Below are 20,459 nucleotides of genomic sequence, written 5' to 3'. Positions count from 1 at the left end.
CTCTAAGGAATTCGCTGCTGAAAGCTGAAAAATAGCCTATCTCACAAATTGAGGCTTTTTACCCGTGAATCTTCACTTTCCGACTAAACTATTCACAGCAGTGCCAAATTATCTGGGTCACTGAATGTGGGTGCCAGCGCCCTCCAAGCAAACTGTTCCGTCGCATTTCATATATTGCTAGACTATCTGGTTTCTGTGTGTGAGCCGACAATAGGCGGTTGTGCGATGACAGTCTGGTTCTTTTCATTACCTTCGTAATCTGTGTCACGCTCACTTGGTTGCGGTTTCATTCATGTCTGTCATGCTAGTGTTAGTAGCCGCTGAACTAGTATCGTACGCTGCACATATCTAGAGTGCAAGAGTTCATAGTGCGTACGGGATCTTTCCATGCCTGCTGCTTTGGCTTCCTTTGTTTCGCTGCTTTTCAGGATATGTTCTGTGCATAAATTAGCTGGTTTTAGTTGATAGTACTTTAGTGTGTGTGTAAGGATTTGTAGAGAACAGGAGCTGTTGTTGTATCGTCTTGCAAGAACGTTGTAAGACAGATCAAGCCCCACAGTTTGTGTGATGATTCGAGTGTATGAGTACTCGAGTGCATGAATATACAGTCTTCGAAGGGTTCGTGTGCGTGTGAGTAGAAAATACGAACATATCTGGTCCTTCGAGCCGGATTGTGGCATGGCGTCGGATCCTGGTATGCGTAGGAGCAGCCGTTCCACGATAGGAGTACCTCCTCAGCGATGGGGTTTCGAGACCGAAGCTGTCGAAGGTAATCGTGACCAGCAAGGAGCAGTGCCGACGTCCGGCAATGGAAGTCGAGCTGTGAGTGCTCGATCGCGGACATCATCAGCCCAGCACAGTGGTAGCTCGCGACGAGCAGTGTTGGAAGCTGAGATTCGAGTCGCAAAGGCGCAGTTGGAACTGCGAGAATCTGAATTGGCAGCGGAAACTCTTGTAAGGACAAGTAGTGTTCGTTCGCCAGGCTCCGGGACAGGGAGGTCCCCGTCTCTCGGGATGCAACAACAAGTGTTTGCGGAGGCCGCAGAAGTGTTTGATGCAGGCGAGGAGGCACCACAAGGAGAGCCACACGACAACTCTCAACCGGACGCAGTAGTCGTCGGACTGGTTGCAGGAGATGTCGGGGACGTAGCAGGACACGTCCAGGAGATAGAGTCGGACGCCGAAAGTCACCTCCGACGCGAGTTCCAGCTGAAGGAACTCAGGTACCAGCAGGAAATCGGCTACCTCGGCGAGCAGTTGAACGAGTGCCGAAAGGAGTCGAGAAGGGTGAAAGACCGTGCTCAATCGATCGTCCAGAAGCTGGAGGTCGCCGAAAGCAAGCTTAGGGTCGCACAGCGGGAGAATCGAGACCTGTTGCAAACCAGCTACGAACAGGAGAAGAGCATGTACAGTGAGCTGGAGCAAGCGCGGCACGAACTCGCGGAGATGGAGCGGCGCGTGCAGCATGCACACAGCAAGGTATGTGACGAGTCCACAGCTGTAGTTGCATCACGTGTGAATTCTCCTCAATCCGTGAATAGTACAGACAGTCGTGATGGTGCCAAGTGTGTAACGCACGGGCTGTCTGCCTGTCAGATGAGTGGCAGTCACAGTCGAGTGGTCAGAGATGAGGCCAGCAGTCAAGTGCCCGTGCCAGCCAGCAGTGACTCTAGTAATGATTGTAGCAGTACAGCTGGCAATGCTGACTCAGACCAGTGTACTGGCCAGGGCACCATAGGCATCGCCAACATGGCACAGGAGTTTATGGGTGCTTTGACAGCAGCACTACGGAGTAGTGGCAACAACACCACCACCAGCCACAGTACTACTCCTGACTCTGACACTGGCCTACACCAGCTAGCAGCCCGACACAGCTCCATCAACACCAAGCTGCCCACGTTCTCTGGGAGACCTGAGGAATGGCCAACGTTCATCAGCACATACAGGAGCAGCACCAAGCAGTGCGGATTCAGCAATGCCGAGAACGTTCAACGCCTGCAAGCGTGCCTGAAGGGCAAAGCACGGGATGCGGTACAGCTGATGCTCTCCGTGCCCGACAATGTGGAGCAGGCCGTGCAGACGCTCGAGCGACGGTTTGGCAGGCCGGAGCTCGTCGTCACTGAGCTGATCGAGCAGGCCAAATCACTCAAACCCGTGAGGGCAGACGACCCCGACAGCTTGATCGGACTGGCAACGGCCATCAACAACATCGTGCTGACAATGAAGCTGCTCAACAGCCAGGGCCACCTGACCAACCCTGCATTGCGCAACGAGTTGGTCACGAAGTTACCACCAGCTCAACGGATGCAATGGGGAGAGTATCTAAAGACGCAAGGGTTGACGACCGATCAGCTCGGACTCGACACGTTCTCGTCCTGGCTGGGAGAGCGAGCTGAGGCTGCAGCGCTGGTGGCGCCAGCCAAGAGCCTTGCACAACCAACGACAACGTACAAGCCTCGCGGGCAGACAGCACTGCACGCCGCCAGCTCATCTGCAAACGAGGCCAGGCGAGACAAACCAGTTCGGTCCTGCCGGAATTGCAACGGCAGCCACTGCATCACCTGGTGCCGAAGCTTCAAGGCACTGCCAGTGAAACAGCGCCGGGAATTAGTATACGAATGGAAGCTGTGCACCTGCTGCCTGAGGTCCGGGCACTGGAGGGCAGCGTGTCAGTCGGGAGGATGCGAACGTTGTCCAGCCAGGCACCACACTCTGCTCCACCAAGAGCGTACCCAGAGGACTAGTGGAGCACGAGGGGGCTCGACGACTGACGGAACGAGTGGAGCACGAGAGGGCTCGACGACTGACGGAACGAGTGGAGCACGAGAGGGCTCGAACACTGACGGAACACAGCCCCAGGCAGCAACCAACCATCAAACCAGTGCATCGATGGGAGATCAGATTGCCTTCATGACTGTGCCAGTAGTGCTGGAGTATGAGGGTCGCCAACAGCGCGTCACCGCATTGCTGGACCCAGCCTCTACTACCAGCTTTCTGACGGATGACGCTACGAGTAAGCTCGGCATAGTCGGCAAGCCCCAGTCGCTCCAGACAACTGTTCTGGGCGGTAAGACAGTGACAGGACAACACCAGTGTGTCGAGGTCACTATGAGAAGTGTGGATGGCAACTACAGTGCGGACCTCGAGGTGTGGACCCAGCCACAGATTACCACCCACACAGCACCGGTCAACTGGGACAAGATCAAATGCTGTTATGAGCACCTGAGAGATATTCCATTACCACCAACCAACACCCGCACTCCGGAGCTACTAGTAGGCCTGAATGTGCCGGGAGCACATACTACACTGGAAGAAGTCGTTGGCAATGATGGTGACCCAATCGCTCGTCGCCTACCATTGGGCTGGGTGTGCTTTGGACCAGTAGTGACGCCCTCACAGTGCTCGATGACCACAGCCGTCAAGCCAGCAGATGACATGACACCACAGCAGCGATTGGACGCTATTGTGGAGAAGTTCTGGTTGTGGGATGATGTTGGGACTGTGACACAGTCTACCCTCACCCAGGCTGAAATCGAAGCCGACCGTCTGGTACGTGAGATGACTACGCACGATGGTACTCGGATCGTCACTGGCATCCCATGGACGAGTGACGGTGGTCGGCCGCAACTGACAAGCAACATCGCGACAGCCAAGAGCCGCTTATTCAACCTGGAGCGCTCGCTAGCTCGGCGCCCACCAGTATACGACCAGTACCGTCAGCTTGTAGCTCAACATCTAGAGAAGGGTTACATCACGAGGTGCGATGCCGACGTTCTCACCGAGCCAGACCAGTGGTTCCTGCCCCATTTTCCAATAGTGCGGCAGGACAAGGAGACAACGAAAGTGCGTATGGTCTTTGACGCTGCAGCCACCCACGACGGCCAGTCACTGAATGACCATATGTATTCTGGGCCGAAACTACAGCAAGACCTGGTGGAGGTCCTGCTAGGATTCTGTCAGGAACCTGTTGCACTCGTCGGCGACATCGCTGAGATGTTCCTGCAAGTCGGCCTCAAACCCGCAGATAGGCGGTATGTGAGATTCTTGTGGCGAGAGTCCCCACAATCCACCATGGAAGCGTTTGAATTCAACCGATTGGTATTTGGCCTCAAGGCGTCGCCATATCTAGCCTGCCGTGCCGTCAAGGAGGTTGGAAGCAGATTTGGCTCTAACTACAGTGACATGGCTCGTAGTGCTATCGACCGGTCTCTGTACGTGGACGACCTGCTCAAGTCCTGTCCTACAACTGATAGCGCTATCACCACTCAGCGGGAAGTCCAGTCCCTCCTGCAACATGGTTCATTCCACCTGCGCAAATGGCGGAGCAACGACCGCCAAGTGCTGAAGGCTATACCCGAGGCTGACCGTGCTACAGATTCGCTACTGCATCTCAGTAGCAACGACAACCCGACCATCTCCAATCCAGTCAAGACACTCGGCGTAGCTTGGAATGCGAGAGATGATGTGTTCACCTTCATTTACAAAGCAACATCACCGCAGCAACTCACGAAACGATCAGTGTTGTCCAAGATGGCTACCATCTATGATCCACGAGGTCAGCTGTCACCCTTCACTATCCGTGCACGGCTGATGTTCCAAGAGCTATGTACGCAGCAGAAGGATTGGGACGCCGCACTGTCTGATGAACAGAGCTCTAAGTGGCAGCGGTGGTTTGCGGAATTACCATTGCTGGCAGAGATCAAGGCAGATCGATGTTTCAAGGATGCACGTCGTCCTCCAGAGTCCGCGGCACTCTCAGTACACGTCTTCACCGATGCGTCATCGCATGCAGTCGCTACAGCAGTATACGTGCGCTGCGAGTACCCTGATGGCTTCGTGAAAGTCACGCTCGCATTCGCCAAAGCCAAGACTGCGCCAATCAAGCCAACCACCATCCCGAAGCTCGAACTTCGTGGTGCAGCCCTGGGAGTACGTGCGAGTCAAGTCGTAGCTCGAGCGCTAGACATACCAGTAGAGAAGCATGTATACTGGACTGACTCAACCAACGTTCTGTACTGGCTGCGCAGCAACGCCAAGAACTTCCGGAGCGACATTGCCACTCGTATTGTTGAGATCCAGAAGAGTACTACAGCCGATCAATGGCGCCATGTGCCAGGCAAAGTCAATCCAGCCGACCTCAGCACCCGTGGCGAGCGCGCAGCCGACTTCATACGGAACGATACCTGGTGGAGAGGACCCCAATTTCTGCCGTCGGCACCGGCAGAATGGCCGAAAACCAACCTCACTGTGCCAGCTCAGCTCCCCGGACAACTGAAGAAGAAGCCAGCCATCACGTTCGCCGTCGAACATGAACAGATCAGGCTAAGCCCATCTACGTACTCGTCCTGGTCGCGGCTAGTACGCATCACGGCATGGTGCTTGCGATTCCTAGGCAACCTGAGAGCAAGGATCACGAGGGGGCGAGCGGTTCCCACCAGCGCGGTAGTGGTACCATTGCAACAGACTGACGGGACGTCTGCAAAGAGTGCAGCCAGCAACTCCACAGAACAACACGCTACGGAGGAGTTGTCGCCGCAAGAACTGCAGAATGCGGAACTACACTGGATTAGAGCGGCTCAAGTCGACACCTATGGAGGCACAATCCAGCGACTTGCACTTGGAAAGACTCTGCCGGCATCCGACCCGCTACAACGGCTGAATCCGGTGTTGCTCACAATTGAAGGTGTTCCTATACTGACACTGAGTGGCCACTAGGCAGAGTCGTAGGAACCCATCCAGGAGCCGATAGTCATGTAAGGGTAGTGGACGTGAAGATCGCCGACAAGATCAAGCGCCGGAGTGTTCACCAGCTTGTTCCATTGTGTGCAGATAGTGGCTGAGGAATTCAGTGCCTTAGCCCACCGTAGTGACAGTAGCAGCATAGAATGGACCTGCATATTTCCTTTTAGTTCTTTGTCTTTTCATGTTCTATCGTTACTGTTTGGTATCACACTCAGTCTTATACCCTTCGTGTGAGAGGGGGATTATGTTCCGTCGTATTTCATATATTGCTAGACTATCTGGTTTCTGTGTGTGAGCCGACAATAGGCGGTTGTGCGATGACAGTCTGGTTCTTTTCATTACCTTCGTAATCTGTGTCACGCTCACTTGGTTGCGGTTTCATTCATGTCTGTCATGCTAGTGTTAGTAGCCGCTGAACTAGTATCGTACGCTGCACATATCTAGAGTGCAAGAGTTCATAGTGCGTACGGGATCTTTCCATGCCTGCTGCTTTGGCTTCCTTTGTTTCGCTGCTTTTCAGGATATGTTCTGTGCATAAATTAGCTGGTTTTAGTTGATAGTACTTTAGTGTGTAAGGATTTGTAGAGAACAGGAGCTGTTGTTGTATCGTCTTGCAAGAACGTTGTAAGACAGATCAAGCCCCACAGTTTGTGTGATGATTCGAGTGTATGAGTACTCGAGTGCATGAATATACAGTCTTCGAAGGGTTCGTGTGCGTGTGAGTAGAAAATACGAACACAAACCAAAAGTCAAATCGATGCGACCACTGACATTACAGCTGGGTTATGTTATAGAGAGGTACATTGGGCGCTTTCGATTACACGCATTTCGGTCAATTCTAGAATTAGTTATTGTTGATGCACAGTTCGATTACACAAAAAGTGACAAATTCCGTCGTTAGAATTGATTTTATCCAATTCCGTCGAATCCATCAATTCTGAAGAGAAGGCGGAATTTCTCTAATTCTGGCGCCAGAATTGCACTGTCGGTGTGTTACCGGTTTGGTCATGACTCAAGCGCGCGAAGAGCCTCCCTGGCCGGCGTGTGCGCGGTGCTAGCTCCACGTGCGCGCGATCGATTGCGAGGGTGTACGTGATCTCTTTTTGCGATTCATCAATTTCATTTGTGACATGACATGAATAAAATTCGTTGTGAATTCCAGTCGTTCGTTTACAAGGCCAGAATACGCTCATTCTGGTCATTCCAGAATTTAAAAAACCAGTTCCAGAATTGTGTAAACGTGTAATCGAAAGCGCCCATTGAAATTCAAAGGTCAACACAAATGGTGAAAATCCGACATCTTCTCACCTTTCTGCTCGTTCGCAGCTCAGAAAATGACAATGACCATCCTCATCTCCTTGTGTAACTGGACATAGACAAGTGCACCAAGAAAAAGAGCCACATATTTCGAAGAACTCGCCCAGGGCTGCTGAAAGCTGAAAAATAACCTATCTGACAGTTTGGGGCTTTTTACCCGTGAATCTTCACTTTGCGATCAAACTATTCACAGCAGTGCCAACATTTCTGGGTCACTGAATGTGGGTGCCAGCGCCCTCTAAGCAAACCAAAAATCGAATCTATGCGACCACTGACATTACAGCTGGGTCATGTTATAGAGAGGTACATTAAAATTCAAAGGTCAGCACAAATGGTCAAAATCCGACATTTTCTCACCTTTCTGCCCGTTCGCAGCTCAGAAACAGACAATGACCATCCTCATCTCCTTGTGTAGCTGGATATAGACAAGTGCACCAAGAAAAAGAGTCACATTTCTCTAAAGAACTCGCCCAGGGCTGCTGAAAGCTGATTAACCTTTTGCGCCCTGGTGCTAAATCCCCTGATTCCTGCCACCGGCCGCCCTGCCGTTCGCAATAGTCCCAGTATGCATTTGAAAATCATCTAATTTCACTCTCCAGTTTCGTAATTATTTCGTTTTGGTCTCATTGGAAAGCTACAAATGTCCTCTCTCTGAATATCGCCACTAGACACCCGGCAGGAGCAACAGAATCGCCTTCAAGCCTGTTGAGAGCTGCCCTATTGCGCCTGAGAGAGATTCTGTACCCACCTCCACAAATTTTATCGTTTCTCAATTTTTACTCAACGTAGAACGATGATTCAAAGTCCTGAAGATTCATGAAGCTCAAGCGATTCATTTGATCTCTTCTTCGCATGCGCTGTGCAGCGATGAGTCACTGGGAAAGTCCCCGTTTGAGGCACACCGATGCACTTTGAAGCGCTCTGCGTACAAATTTTCGAAACGATTTCAAGCTTATCCGTGTTTCGTTCTTCGATACTCAGTGATTCCGCACCGCGCTATATCAAACGACATACCGCCGGAAAGCTTATTCTCTCACCTTTCCAATGAGCGACGATCAAATAAAGGACAATGGAGTTACAACAATTTGAACAGCGATGTATATGCACTGTACAAGTATGCGCTTTTACTTGACGCACATATGCGGCATAAGGAAATCAGGGTATAACGTTTTGACGCACATGTGCGGCATCAGTCCGCAAAGGGATAATAACCTATCTCACCGTTTGGGGCTTTTTACCGGTGAATCTTCATTTTGCGACTAAACTATTCACAGCAGTGCCAAATTTTCTAGGTCACTGAATGTGGGTGCCAGCGTTCTACAAGCAAACCAAAAATCAAATCAATGCGACCACTGACATTACAGCTGGGTCATGTTATGGAGATGTCCATTGAAATTCAAAGGTCAGCACAAATGGCCAAAATCTGACATTTTCTCACCTTTCTGCCCGTTCGCTGGTCAGAAATTGACAATGACCATCCTCCTCTCATTGTTTAGCTGGATATAGACAAGTACACCAAGAAAAAGAGCCACATCTCTCTTAATAACTCGGCCAGGGCTGCTGAAAGCTGAAAAATAACCTATCTGACACTTTGGGCTTTTTACCCGTGAATCTTCATTTTGCGACTAAACTATTCACAGCAGTGCCAAATTTTCTAGGTCACTGAATGTGGGTGCCAGCGTTCTACAAGCAAACCAAAAATCAAATCAATGCGACCACTGACATTACAGCTGGGTCATGTTATGGAGATGTCCATTGAAATTCAAAGGTCAGCACAAATGGCCAAAATCTGACATTTTCTCACCTTTCTGCCCGTTCGCTGTTCAGAAATTGACAATGACCATCCTCCTCTCATTGTTTAGCTGGATATAGACAAGTACACCAAGAAAAAGAGCCACATCTCTCTTAATAACTCGGCCAGGGCTGCTGAAAGCTGAAAAATAACCTATCTGACACTTTGGGCTTTTTACCCGTGAATCTTCACTTTGCGACTAAACTATTCACAGCAGTGCCAAATTTTCTGGGTCACTGAATGTGGGTGCCCGCGCCCTACAAGCAAACAAAAAATCAAAATCAATGCGACCACTGACATTACAGCTGGGTCATGTTATAGAGAGGTACATTGAAATTTAAATGTCAGCACAATTGGTCAAAATCCAACATTTTCTCACCTTTCTGCCCGTTCGCAGCTCAGAAACAGAAAATGACCATCCTCATCTTCTTGTGTAGCTGAATATAGACAAGTGCACCAAGAAAAAGAGCCACATTTCTCTAAAGAACTCGCCCAGGGCTGCTGAAAGTTGAAAAATAACCTATCTGACAATTTGGGCTTTTTACCCGTGAATCTTCATTTTGCGACTAAACTATTCACAGCAGTGCCAAATTTTCTGGGTCACTGAATGTGGGTGCCCGCGCCCTACAAGCAAACCAAAAATCAAATCAATGCGACCACTGACATTACAGCTGGGTCATGTTATAGAAAGGTAAATTGAAATTTAAATGTCAGCACAAATGGTCAAAATCCAACATTTTCTCACCTTTCTGCCCGTTCGCAGCTCAGAAACAGAAAATGACCATCCTCATATCCTTGTGTAGCTGAATATAGACAAGTGCACCAAGAAAAAGAGCCACATTTCTCTAAAGAACTCGCCCAGGGCTGCTGAAAGCTGAAAAATAACCTATCTCACAGTTCGGGGCTTTTTACCCGTGAATCTTCACTTTGCGACTAAACTATTCACAGCAGTGCCAAATTTTCTGGGTCACTGAATGTGGGTGCCAGCGCCTTACAAGGAAAAAAAATCAAATCAAATCAATCCGACCACTGACATTACAGCTGGGCCATGCTATGGAGAGGTACATTGAAATTGAAAGGTCAGCACAAATGGTCAAAATCCAACATTTTCTCACATTTCTGTACGTTCGCAGCTCAGAAAACGACAAAGACCATCCTCATCACCTTGTGTAGCTGGACATAGACAAGTGCACAAGAAAAAGAGCCACATATCTCTTAAGAACTCACCCAGGGCTGCTGAAAGTTGAAAAATAACCTATCTGACACTTTGGGGCTTTTTACCTGTGAATCTTCACTTTGCGACTAAACTATTCACAGCAGTGCCAAATTTTCTGTGTCACTGAATGCGGGTGCTAGCGCCCTACAAGGAAACCAAAAATCAAATCAATGAAGCAATTGACATTACAGCTGGGTCATGTTATAGAGAGGTACATTGAAATTCAAAGGTCAGCACAAATGGTCAAAATCCGACATTTTCTCACCTTTCTCCCCGTTCGCAGCTCAGAAACAGACAATGACCATCCTCGTTTCCTTGTGTAGCTGGACATAGACAAGTACACCAAGAAAAACAGCCACATATCTCTAAGAACTCGCCCAGGGCTGTTGAAAGCTGAAAAATATCCTATTTGATAGTTTGGGGCTTTTTACCCATGAATCTTCACTTTGCGACTACTCTATTCACAGCAGTGCCAAATTTCCTGGGTCAATGAATGTGGGTGCCAGCGCCCTACAAGCAAACCAAAAATAAAATTAATGCGACCACCGACATTACAGCTGTGTGATGTTATAGAGAGGTACATTGAAATTCAAAGGTCAGCACAAATGGTCAAAATCCGACATTTTCTCACCTTTCTGCCCGTTCGCAGCTCAGAAAACGACAATGACCATCCTCATCCCCTTGTGTAGCTGGACATAGACAAGTGCACCAAGAAAAAGAGCCACGTTTCTCTAAAGAACTCGCCCAGGGCTGCTGAAAGCTGAAAAATAACCTATCTGACACTTTGGGGCTTTTTACCCATGAATCTTCACTTTGCGACTAAACTATTCGCAGCAGTGCCAAATTTTCTGGGTCACTGAATGTGGGTGCCAGCGCCCTACAAGCAAACCAAAAATCAAATCAATGCGACAACTGACATTACAGCAGGGTCAGGTTATAGAGAGGTACATTGAAATTCAAAGGTCAGCACAAATGGTCAAAATCCGACATTTTCTCACCTTTCTGCCCGTTTGCAGCTCAGAAACAGACAATGACCATCCTCATCTCCTTGTGTAGCTGGATATAGAAAAGTACACCAAGAACAAGAGCCACATTTCTCTAAAGAACTCGCCCAGGGCTGCTGAAAGCTGAAAATAACCTATCTCACAGTTTTGGGCTTTTTACCCGTGAATCTTCACTTTGCCAAAACTATTCACAGCAGCACCAAATTGTCGGTGTCAATGAATGTGGGTGCCAGCGCCCTACAAGCAAACCAAAAATCAAATCAATGCAACCACTGACATTACAGCTGGGTCATGTCATAGAGAGGTACATTGAAATTGAAAGGTCAGCACAAACGGTCAAAATCCGACATTTTCTCACCTTTCTGCCCGTTCGCAGCTCAGAAAACGACAATGACCATCCTCATCTCCTTGTGTACCTGGCCATACACAAGTACACCAAGAAAAAGAGCCACATTTCTCTAGAAACCCTCGCCGAGGGCTGTTGAAAGCTCAAAAATAACCTATCTGACAGTTTGGGACTTTTTACCCGTGAATCTTCACTTTGCGACTAAACTATTCACAGCAGTTCCAAATGTTCTGGGTCACTGAATGTGGTTGCCAGAGCCTTACAAGCATACCACAAATCAAATCACCGCGACCACGGACATTACAGCTAGGTCATGTTATAGAGAGGTACATTGAAATTCAAAGGTCAGCACAAATGGTCAAAATCCGACATGTTCTCACCTTTCTGCCCGTTCGGAGCTCAGAAAATGACAATGAACATCCTCATCTCCTTGTGTAGCTGGACATAGACAAGTACACTAAGAAAAAGAGCCAAATTTCTCTAAAGAACTCGGCCAGGGCTGCTGAAAGCTGAAAAATAACCTATCTCACAGTTTGGGGCTTTTTACCCGTGAATCTTCACTTTGCGACTAAACTTTTCACAGCAGTGTCAAATGTTCTGGGTCACTGAATGTGGTTGCCAGCGCCCTACAAGCAAACCAAAAATCAAATCACTGCGACCACTGACATTCCAGCTGGGTCATGTTATAGAGAGGTACATTGAAATTCAAAGGTCAGCACAAATGGTCAAAATCCGACATGTTCTCACCTTTCTGGCCGTTCGCAGCTCAGAAAATGACAATGACCATCCTCATCTCCTTGTGTAGCTGGACATAGACAAGTACACCAAGAAAAAGAGCCACATTTCTCTACAGAACTCGCCCAGGGCTGCTGAAAGCTGAAAAATAACCTATCTGACAGTTTGGGGCTTTTTACTCGTAAATCTTCACTTTGCGACCAAACTATTCACAGCAGTGCCAAATTTTCTGGGTCACTAAATGTGGGTGTCAGCGCCCTACAAGCAAACCAAAAATCAAATCAATGCGACCACTGACATTACAGCTGGGTCATGTTATAGAGAGGTACATTGAAATTCAAAGGTCAGCACAAATGGTCAAAATAGCACATTAGAGCTTGCGGTAATGTAGGTTAACACATTGCACAAGCCACCACTTCACACGCGCTCCAGCGGCTTCCAAAGAGCCCGCAGATCCCCCGCTATTCATTGATGCATGTCAAGTAACACGTACATGCACGCTGTGGTGGCATGTAGCATGCGTACGCCGGAACTCACCTGAACTCGCCAGCCAACCAGCCATATGCGGCTGCAGCAGACATCGGAGCTTGAACCCGTAACGCATACACCATACTTCGCGCTGGCCACATTGCTACTTCATATTTGCTTTGCTTGGGTAGTGAGAAGAACACCGGTTTGTTCCTTTCTCTCTCTTTCACCATGCCACGATGCTTTGTACGAGGAAGCAGACGTGGACGCGGACGCGGGTATGCCGTCGAGGTTACCCGTCGCCGCTCGGGTAGGACTTCGACCTCGCCATACGCGCGGACTGACGGCATGCGCGCCTTCGCGCCTGATGCCTCCGACACACCGTCAGCAGCTAGTTCAGACTTCTGACCCCGCTCCAGGCACCAAAGCTTCTATGCAGGACGAGCCCTCATTGCTCTCCCCGGACATCATTTCCTCAGCCGTGATGAAGATGAACGCCCTCCACCCTCTCCTCGAGCGCGTGGAACGCCTGGAGAACAGTGCTGAGTCTGGAAGCCGATCTCTCCCACACGCGCGCTCCGCACCTGAAAGATCGCTCCCACGCTCGGAGCGTCAAGCTCCGGAACTATCTTGCCCGGAACTTCCAGTTCTATCGGAACCTCCGACTTTGCCAGGACCTCCAGTTCTCTCCGAGCCCTCGGTTCTACCCACACCGCCACGTCGTGCGATTGAAAAAATCCAGCGCGGAGAGTTTTTGGAACTTGACGAACTCTTGCCGGAAAACTTCAGCTCTCAGGAACAGGAGCCAATACAACTGGTTACAGCTGGCGGCGATATGGCTCAGCTCTCGCTCAACCTCAGCGCAAAGCACACGCGCGTGATCAACGACTTCTCGGCTTGGCTGGAGGCCTGGACGATCTACATGGGCATCGTCGTTCGTGCTCGTCCTGACCGAGCTCATGAGCTCGTCTGCTACCAGCACATACTTTGTACTGCGAACTAACAGTTCACGACGTCTGCTGTGCTGAACTATGATCGAGCATTTCGCCAACACACCGCCAGCATGGCACTGCGCTGGGACGTTATCAATCAGACGCTGTGGAGTATTCACCTACTCCGCTCTCCCCGTCCGTCATGCACCAAATGCACGCTCCAACACAGCCGCGACCGCTGTCCACATGCCGCAGCTCAACACGCGCAGCCCTTTCCATCAGTGGCGGGCAGCACCCGCCAAGTCTGTTTTAACTTCAACCGCGGCAGGCCCTGCTCCCGCACACCCTGCGACCGTCTCTACGCCCGCAGCTCCTGTGAAGACAAAGGACATGCCGCCACATCCTGCACCAGCACCACCCGCTTCAGGTGGCAGCGCCCTGCAAATAGCCACGAGAAGACTTCGAAGCCCACTGAGAAAAAGTAAGCCGACTTCCACTCCCCTGAACACTGTTCGCTTTCACACATTACTGCCTTCCTCAGAATTGTGCTGGACACGGTGCGCATGGAAGCCCGTCTCCCAGACGACAAACTGGCGGACCTCCGCGAGCTCCTCAGCGAGCTCCTCAGTAGTGACTACACCCAATTTCCAAAACTTGCTCCGATCGCTTCCATTTTGGTCTCATTCGATTCTCCCAGGCCTAGTACATAGGAAATCTGCAAGTATTATTCAAATCGGCCCAGCCATTCTTGAGTTTTAGTGATTTGAAGTGCGCCAAGTTGGACTTTTGCTGGAAACAGAACTGAATGGGAGTGATGGGAGAATCGAGAACGACCGCACAGTCAGTGCATGCAGTACAGTGTACAGTGCACACGCCTCGTCACTCGAACTGCGCGTACGAAATTGCATACTTTGGTATGCTGGCGCAGAACAAATTCTCTCGTAGAGGAAGACGAAAGCGTCTCAACGCCTTGTAATTTCACATGGCCAGTAGTTTTGCGACGCTGAAGACGATGGAATAGTCCGCGACGCTGCGACCCGACCAGAACAACCCGAAATTCATACCCTGAAAAAGCGCTGAGCGCAGAGCTCCTAAATTTTGTCGTATGGAAACGGGACTTCGGGTCTCAAGGACACGAACATCTCCTCTCTCAGATAAAGCAATTCACTCAATGCGATATTCTACAATTTGACCTGGCCACGCCAAAATGCACTGCCATGTCGGATTCTCCCATCGGAAGTATAGAAACTTGTTTCCAAAAAATCAGCGTCTGGGTGCGAGGGAGTAAAGTCACTATCCTCAGCGAGCTGTCACGCTGCACCCAGACCACGCAACGCAAACTCGATCACTTCCTGGGGAAACTCTCCTTTGCGTCGAGCGTCGTCGTACCAGGCAGAACATTTACGCGGCGCTTATGGGATATCAACAAGAGGTTTAGCCGCACCAAGCCCTATTTCCGTATCACTCTGACAGGCGAGGCCAGGAAAAACATCCGCTGGTGGCAGCTTCTGATCCAGCACTGGAACGGGAAGGCATTCCTCCTCTATAACAGCAGTACATCGTCGGCCGACCTTGGACTGTACACAGACGCTAGCGGCACTCTCGGCTGGGGCGCATTCTACGGCAAGGAGCAGCGCTGGATCCAGGGCAGTTGGACAAAGGAGCAAGAAGAAGAGAGCATCGGATACAAAGAGCTCTATGCCGTGGCAATGGCTTGCAGTACTTGGGGCCATCTGTGGTCCCAGCAACGTATAGTACTGCATTGCGAAAATCAGTCCGTTGTCGAATGCCTGCAGTCAAGCTCCAGCAAGTCACCAGGCATGATGTCACTGCTGCGTGCATTGTTCTTCGTTTGTGCAACTCACAGCTTCACCATTACTGCCAAATATGTACCTGGGCATCTGAATTCTATCGCCGATGCTCTGTCTCGTTTCAACCTGCAGGCATTCCAGCAGCTGGCACCATCGGCAAAGCAACCCCCGGACACTGCAATCCGCCTCCCTCTTCTGGACTGATGCGGGAGGTCGCCGACCTGGCAGCCATGGCAATCGCCCCGACAACACGGCGCACGTACACCACTGGCGAAAGGAAATTTACGCAATTCTGTGCGTTGCAGAGATGGACGCCCATGCCGGCTACAGACACGATGCTCAGCTGCTTCGCAGCACACCTCACACAATCGGTTCAACCACAGACAATTCATGTCTACATGGCCGCAGTACGCAACATGCATCTCGAAGCCGGATTCCGCGATCCAACGATGAACGCATTGCTGCTGCCACGTGTTATGCGAGGTATCAAGAGGACGGCGACTGACCCGGCAATCCAGCGCACTCGCCTCCCAATCACCATTGATTTGCTGCGGAAGCTCCTCAACCAACTCAGCCTGGACCAACGGCGTCACCAGCAGGACAAGTGCATGCTCAAGGCGGCAATGGTGCTCGCCTTCTTCGGATTTCTCCGATGCGCTGAATTTACTGCGCCTCCAGCCGGGTTTGACCCTGCCACTCATGCCACGCGCCAGGATGTGACTCTGGATGTCACTCAAGGACGCACATATATCCGCTTCCACATCAAGCAATCGAAGACGGACCAAATCCGTCAGGGCCATGCAGTGATAATCGGTAGTACCACTTCACAACCTTGCCCGGTTGCCGCCCTCCTGGCATATTTTACAGTCTGTCCGTCTGACGCCGCTGACGCACTCTTCCGCTACCGCTCTGGGAGACCGCTGACCAGGCAGGCACTGACAGAAGAGCTCCGACAGCTTCTCCCACTCACGGGAACACCCAATTCACGCGATTACGCTGGTCATTCGTTCCGCATCGGTGCCGCCACAACTGCAGCCATGGCGGGTACCCCTGACTGGCTAATCAGGGCAATGGGCCGATGGAGAAGCGACAGTGTCTTGCGCTACATCAGGACAACCGACACAGACATGGCGCAGCTGACCCAAAAGCTGTCAGAGGTACAAGCGCATCACAGAACGCATGGAGGTATGTAAGAACCCGCCACGCGGGCACGCAACTCGCACCCATGCACGTACCCACACGGCTGACCGTTTGGAACAGCACAGCAACTTGCTCTGCTAGGATTGTGCTGACAAACTGCGCTGATAGCAACAACAGTGTCATTCACGTGCATTGCAATGTGTCACAACTTAGCATGGAGGCTGGGCAACCATGGGCCAGCTATCTCCTCTCATCTGGCAATTATCACGGCCTTCGGCCATCACACTCATACTCCCACACTCCTGCCTCCTAACGGGCATTGCACTTCGTGCGTGGACCGTCCACACTCCGTCCATTTCATGGGCTGCACTTTGTGCGTGGACATACATACACACTATCATACAGGCCGTCCACACTCCGCCCAGTTCATGGGTGCCCATTTTATGGGCTGCACCTCGTGCGTGGACTATCCTACATGAATATCACATGCCAGATTCGGTTGCCCAGCACTCCATAAATCCTCCAAGTGATGTGTGCTCTCCACTGGTCTGCAATAGCGAGTGCATGCGTGTTAATCTGACATTTTCTCACCTTTCTGCCCGTTCGCAGCTCAGAAAATGACAATGACCATCCTCATCTTCTTGTGTAGCTGGACATAGACAAGTGCACCAAGAAAAAGAGCCACATTTCTCTAAAGAACTCGCCCAGGGCTGCTGAAAACTGAAAAATAACCTATCTCACAGTTTGGGGCTTTTTACCCGTGAATCTTCAATTTGCGACTAAACAAACTATTCACAGCAGTGCCAAATTTTCTGGGTCACTGAATGTGGATGCCAGCGCCCTACAAGCAAACCTAAAATCAAATCAATGCGACCACTGACATTACAGCTGGGTCATGTTGTAGAGAGGTCCATTAAAATTCAAAGGTCAGCACAAATGGTCAAATTCCGACAATTTCTCACCTTTCTGCCCGTTCGCTGGTCAGAAATTGACAATGACCATCCTCCTCTCCTTGTGTAGCTGGACGTAGACAAGTCCACCAAGAAAAAGAGCCACATTTCACTTAACCCATTGAACGCTGATGACGTCTATAGACGTCATTGAAAATGCCCCCCATGCGCGGGATGACGTCTATAGACGTCATGGGATATATAGTTGATTTCCGTCACTATCAGGTGTGTGAAAGCACTGTTAGTCAGTTGGATCATGATCCTGCCTCTTTGTACGATAGGTCGTCGGTACGAATCCCGCTTGGTAACACTAAGCGTCTTTTTTTCTTCTCTTTTCAGCGATCTTTCAGCTGCAATTGCACACATTTAGCGTATTTCACGCAATTTGAGCAAACTTGCGTCCCCTATTGTGAAGCGCTATTCTTTTCGGGGACTGTATCGATTCTGTCACCCTGTGGTTGATGGTCTTGGCAATCATTTCCAAAATATTTGAGGACCCAGTTGCCAGAACCCTGGAGTTTTAGAACTTTCTATTTGCCTTGTTTTTAGCATTTTATATGCAGAGTACCATAGGCAAGGCCCAGTAGCGCTGAATGGGTTAATAACTCGCCCAGGGCTGCTGAAAGCTGAAAAATAACCTATCTGACACTTTGGGGCTATTTACCCGTGAATCTTCACTTTGCGACTAAACTTTTCACAGCAGTGCCAAATTTTCTGGGTCACTGAATGTGGTTGCCCGCGCCCTACAAGGAAACCAAAAATCAAAATCAATGCGACCACTGACATTACAGCTGGGTCATGTTATAGAGAGCTACATTGAAATTCAAATGTCAGCACAAATGGTCAAAATCCAACATTTTCTCACCTTTCTGCCCGTTCGCAGCTCAGAAACAGACAATCACCATCCTCATCTCTTTGTGTAGCTGGATATAGACAAGTGCACCAAGAAAAAGAGCCGCATTTCTCTAAAGAACTCGCCCAGGGCTGCTGAAAGCTGAAAAATAACCTATCTCACAGTTTGGGTCTTTTTACCGGTGAATCTTCACTTTGCGACTAAACTATTCACAGCAGTGCCAAATTTTCTGGGTAACTGAATGTGGGTGCCAGCGCCTTACAAGCAAACCTAAAATCAAATCAATCCGACCACTGACATTACAGCTGGGCCATGTGATAGAGAGGTACATTGAAATTGAAAGGTCAGCACAAATGGTCAAATTCCGACATTTTCTCACCTTTCTGCCCGTTCGCTGGTCAGAAATTGACAATGACCATCCTCCTCTCCTTGTGTAGCTGGACGTAGACAAGTCCACCAAGAAAAAGAGCCACATTTCTCTTAATAACTCGCCCAGGGCTGCTAAAAGCTGAAAAATAACCTATCTGACACTTTGGGGCTTTTTACCCGTGAATCTTCACTTTGCGACTAAACTTTTCACAGCAGTGCCAAATTTTCTGGGTCACTGAATGTGGTTGCCCGCGCCCTACAAGGAAACCAAAAATCAAAATCAATGCGACCACTGACATTACAGCTGGGCCATGTGATAGAGAGGTACATTGAAATTGAAAGGTCAGCACAAATGGTCAAAATCCGACATTTTCTCACCTTTCTGCCCGTTCGAAGCTCAGGAAACGACAAAGACCATCCTCATCTCCTTGTGTAGCTGGACATAGACAAGTGCATAAGAAAAAGAGCCACATATCTCTAAAGAACTCGCCCAGGGCTGCTGAATGTTGAAAAATAACCTATCTGACACTTTGGGGCTTTTTACCCGTGAATCTTCACTTTGCGACTAAACTATTCACAGCAGTGCCAAATTTTCTGGGTCACTGAATGTGGGTGCCAGCGCCCTACAAGCAAACCAAAAATCAAATCAATGCGACCACTGACATTACAGCTGGGTCATGCTATAGAGAGGTACATTGAAATTCAAAGGTCAGCACAAATGGTCAAAATCCGACATTTTCTCACCTTTCTGCCCATTCGCAGCTCAGAAACAGAGAATGACCATCCTCATTTCCTTGTGTAGCTGGACATAGACAAGTACACCAAGAAAAAGAGACATATTTCTCTAAAGAAGTCGCCCAGGGCTGCTGAAAGCTGAAAAATAACCTATCTGACACTTTGGGGCATTTTACCCGTGAATCTTCACTTTGCGACTAAACTATTCACAGCAGTGCCAAAGTATTCTGGGTCACTGAATGTGGGTGCCAGCGCCTTACAAGCAAACCAAAAATCAAATCAATGCGACCACTGACATTACAGCGGGGTCATGTTATAGAGAGGTATATTGAAATTCAAATGTCAGCACAAATGGTAAAAATCCGACATTTTCTCACCTTTCTGCCCGTTTGCAGCTCAGAAACAGACAATGACCATCCTCATCTCCTTGTGTAGCTGGATATAGACAAGTGCACCAAGAACAAGAGCCACATTTCTCTAAAGAACTCGCCCAGGGCTGCTGAAAGCTGAAATAACCTATCTCACAGTTTGAGGCTTTTTACCCGTGAATCTTCACTTTGCGACTAAACTATTCACAGCAGTGCCAAATTTTCGGGTCAATGAATATGGGTGCCAGCGCTCTACAAGCAAACCAAAAATGAAATCAATGCAACGACTGACATTACAGCTGGGTCATGTCATAGAGAGGTACATTGAAATCGAATGGTCAGCACAAATGATCAAAATCCGACATTTTCTCACCTTTCTGCCCGTTCGCAGCTCAGAAAACGACAATGACCATCCTCATCTCCTTGTGTACCTGGACATAGACAAGTGCACCAAGAGAAAGAGCCACATTTCTCTAAAGAACTCGCCCAAGGCTGCTGGAAGCTGAAAATAACGGCAGGGTCAAATTTCTTGGGGCACTGCCTACGGGTGAAAGCCATAGTCAGCAATCGCATGTCATCACGTACATTGAAAATCAACATAATTTTGCGAATCGACCTTTTTTTCAGGATCACTTTTCAACGAAGACGAAGCAAAGTCGGCCGAACGAAGCCTAGAGGAAG

At 49.5% G+C, this 20,459-nt stretch overlaps 3 long non-coding RNA genes across 3 annotated transcripts; all 3 read right to left on the bottom strand.

The window, feature by feature from the left end:
* Positions 1-7,047: 7,047 nt before the first annotated feature.
* Positions 7,048-9,290, bottom strand: LOC135812675 (uncharacterized). The gene is made up of 3 exons (XR_010552918.1): positions 9,231-9,290; positions 7,417-7,474; positions 7,048-7,108 (listed from the first exon to the last, which is right to left on the bottom strand). It is a non-coding gene; the product is annotated as an uncharacterized LOC135812675 (long non-coding RNA).
* A 676-nt stretch (positions 9,291-9,966) lies between these two features.
* Positions 9,967-11,880, bottom strand: LOC135812674 (uncharacterized). The gene is made up of 6 exons (XR_010552917.1): positions 11,798-11,880; positions 11,430-11,487; positions 11,066-11,123; positions 10,699-10,756; positions 10,333-10,390; positions 9,967-10,024 (listed from the first exon to the last, which is right to left on the bottom strand). It is a non-coding gene; the product is annotated as an uncharacterized LOC135812674 (long non-coding RNA).
* Positions 11,881-12,156: 276 nt separating this feature from the next.
* On the bottom strand, positions 12,157-20,214 carry LOC135812672 (uncharacterized). The gene is made up of 8 exons (XR_010552915.1): positions 20,152-20,214; positions 19,788-19,845; positions 19,420-19,477; positions 19,054-19,111; positions 18,319-18,376; positions 17,466-17,523; positions 17,095-17,152; positions 12,157-12,222 (listed from the first exon to the last, which is right to left on the bottom strand). It is a non-coding gene; the product is annotated as an uncharacterized LOC135812672 (long non-coding RNA).
* Positions 20,215-20,459: the final 245 nt, after the last annotated feature.

The sequence above is a fragment of the Sycon ciliatum genome, chromosome 3 (assembly GCF_964019385.1).
Source record: "Sycon ciliatum chromosome 3, ocSycCili1.1, whole genome shotgun sequence".
Lineage (NCBI taxonomy): Eukaryota > Metazoa > Porifera > Calcarea > Leucosolenida > Sycettidae > Sycon > Sycon ciliatum.
Note: the sequence above shows the minus strand (reverse complement) of the source record. Positions and strands in the feature narration are given on the sequence as shown.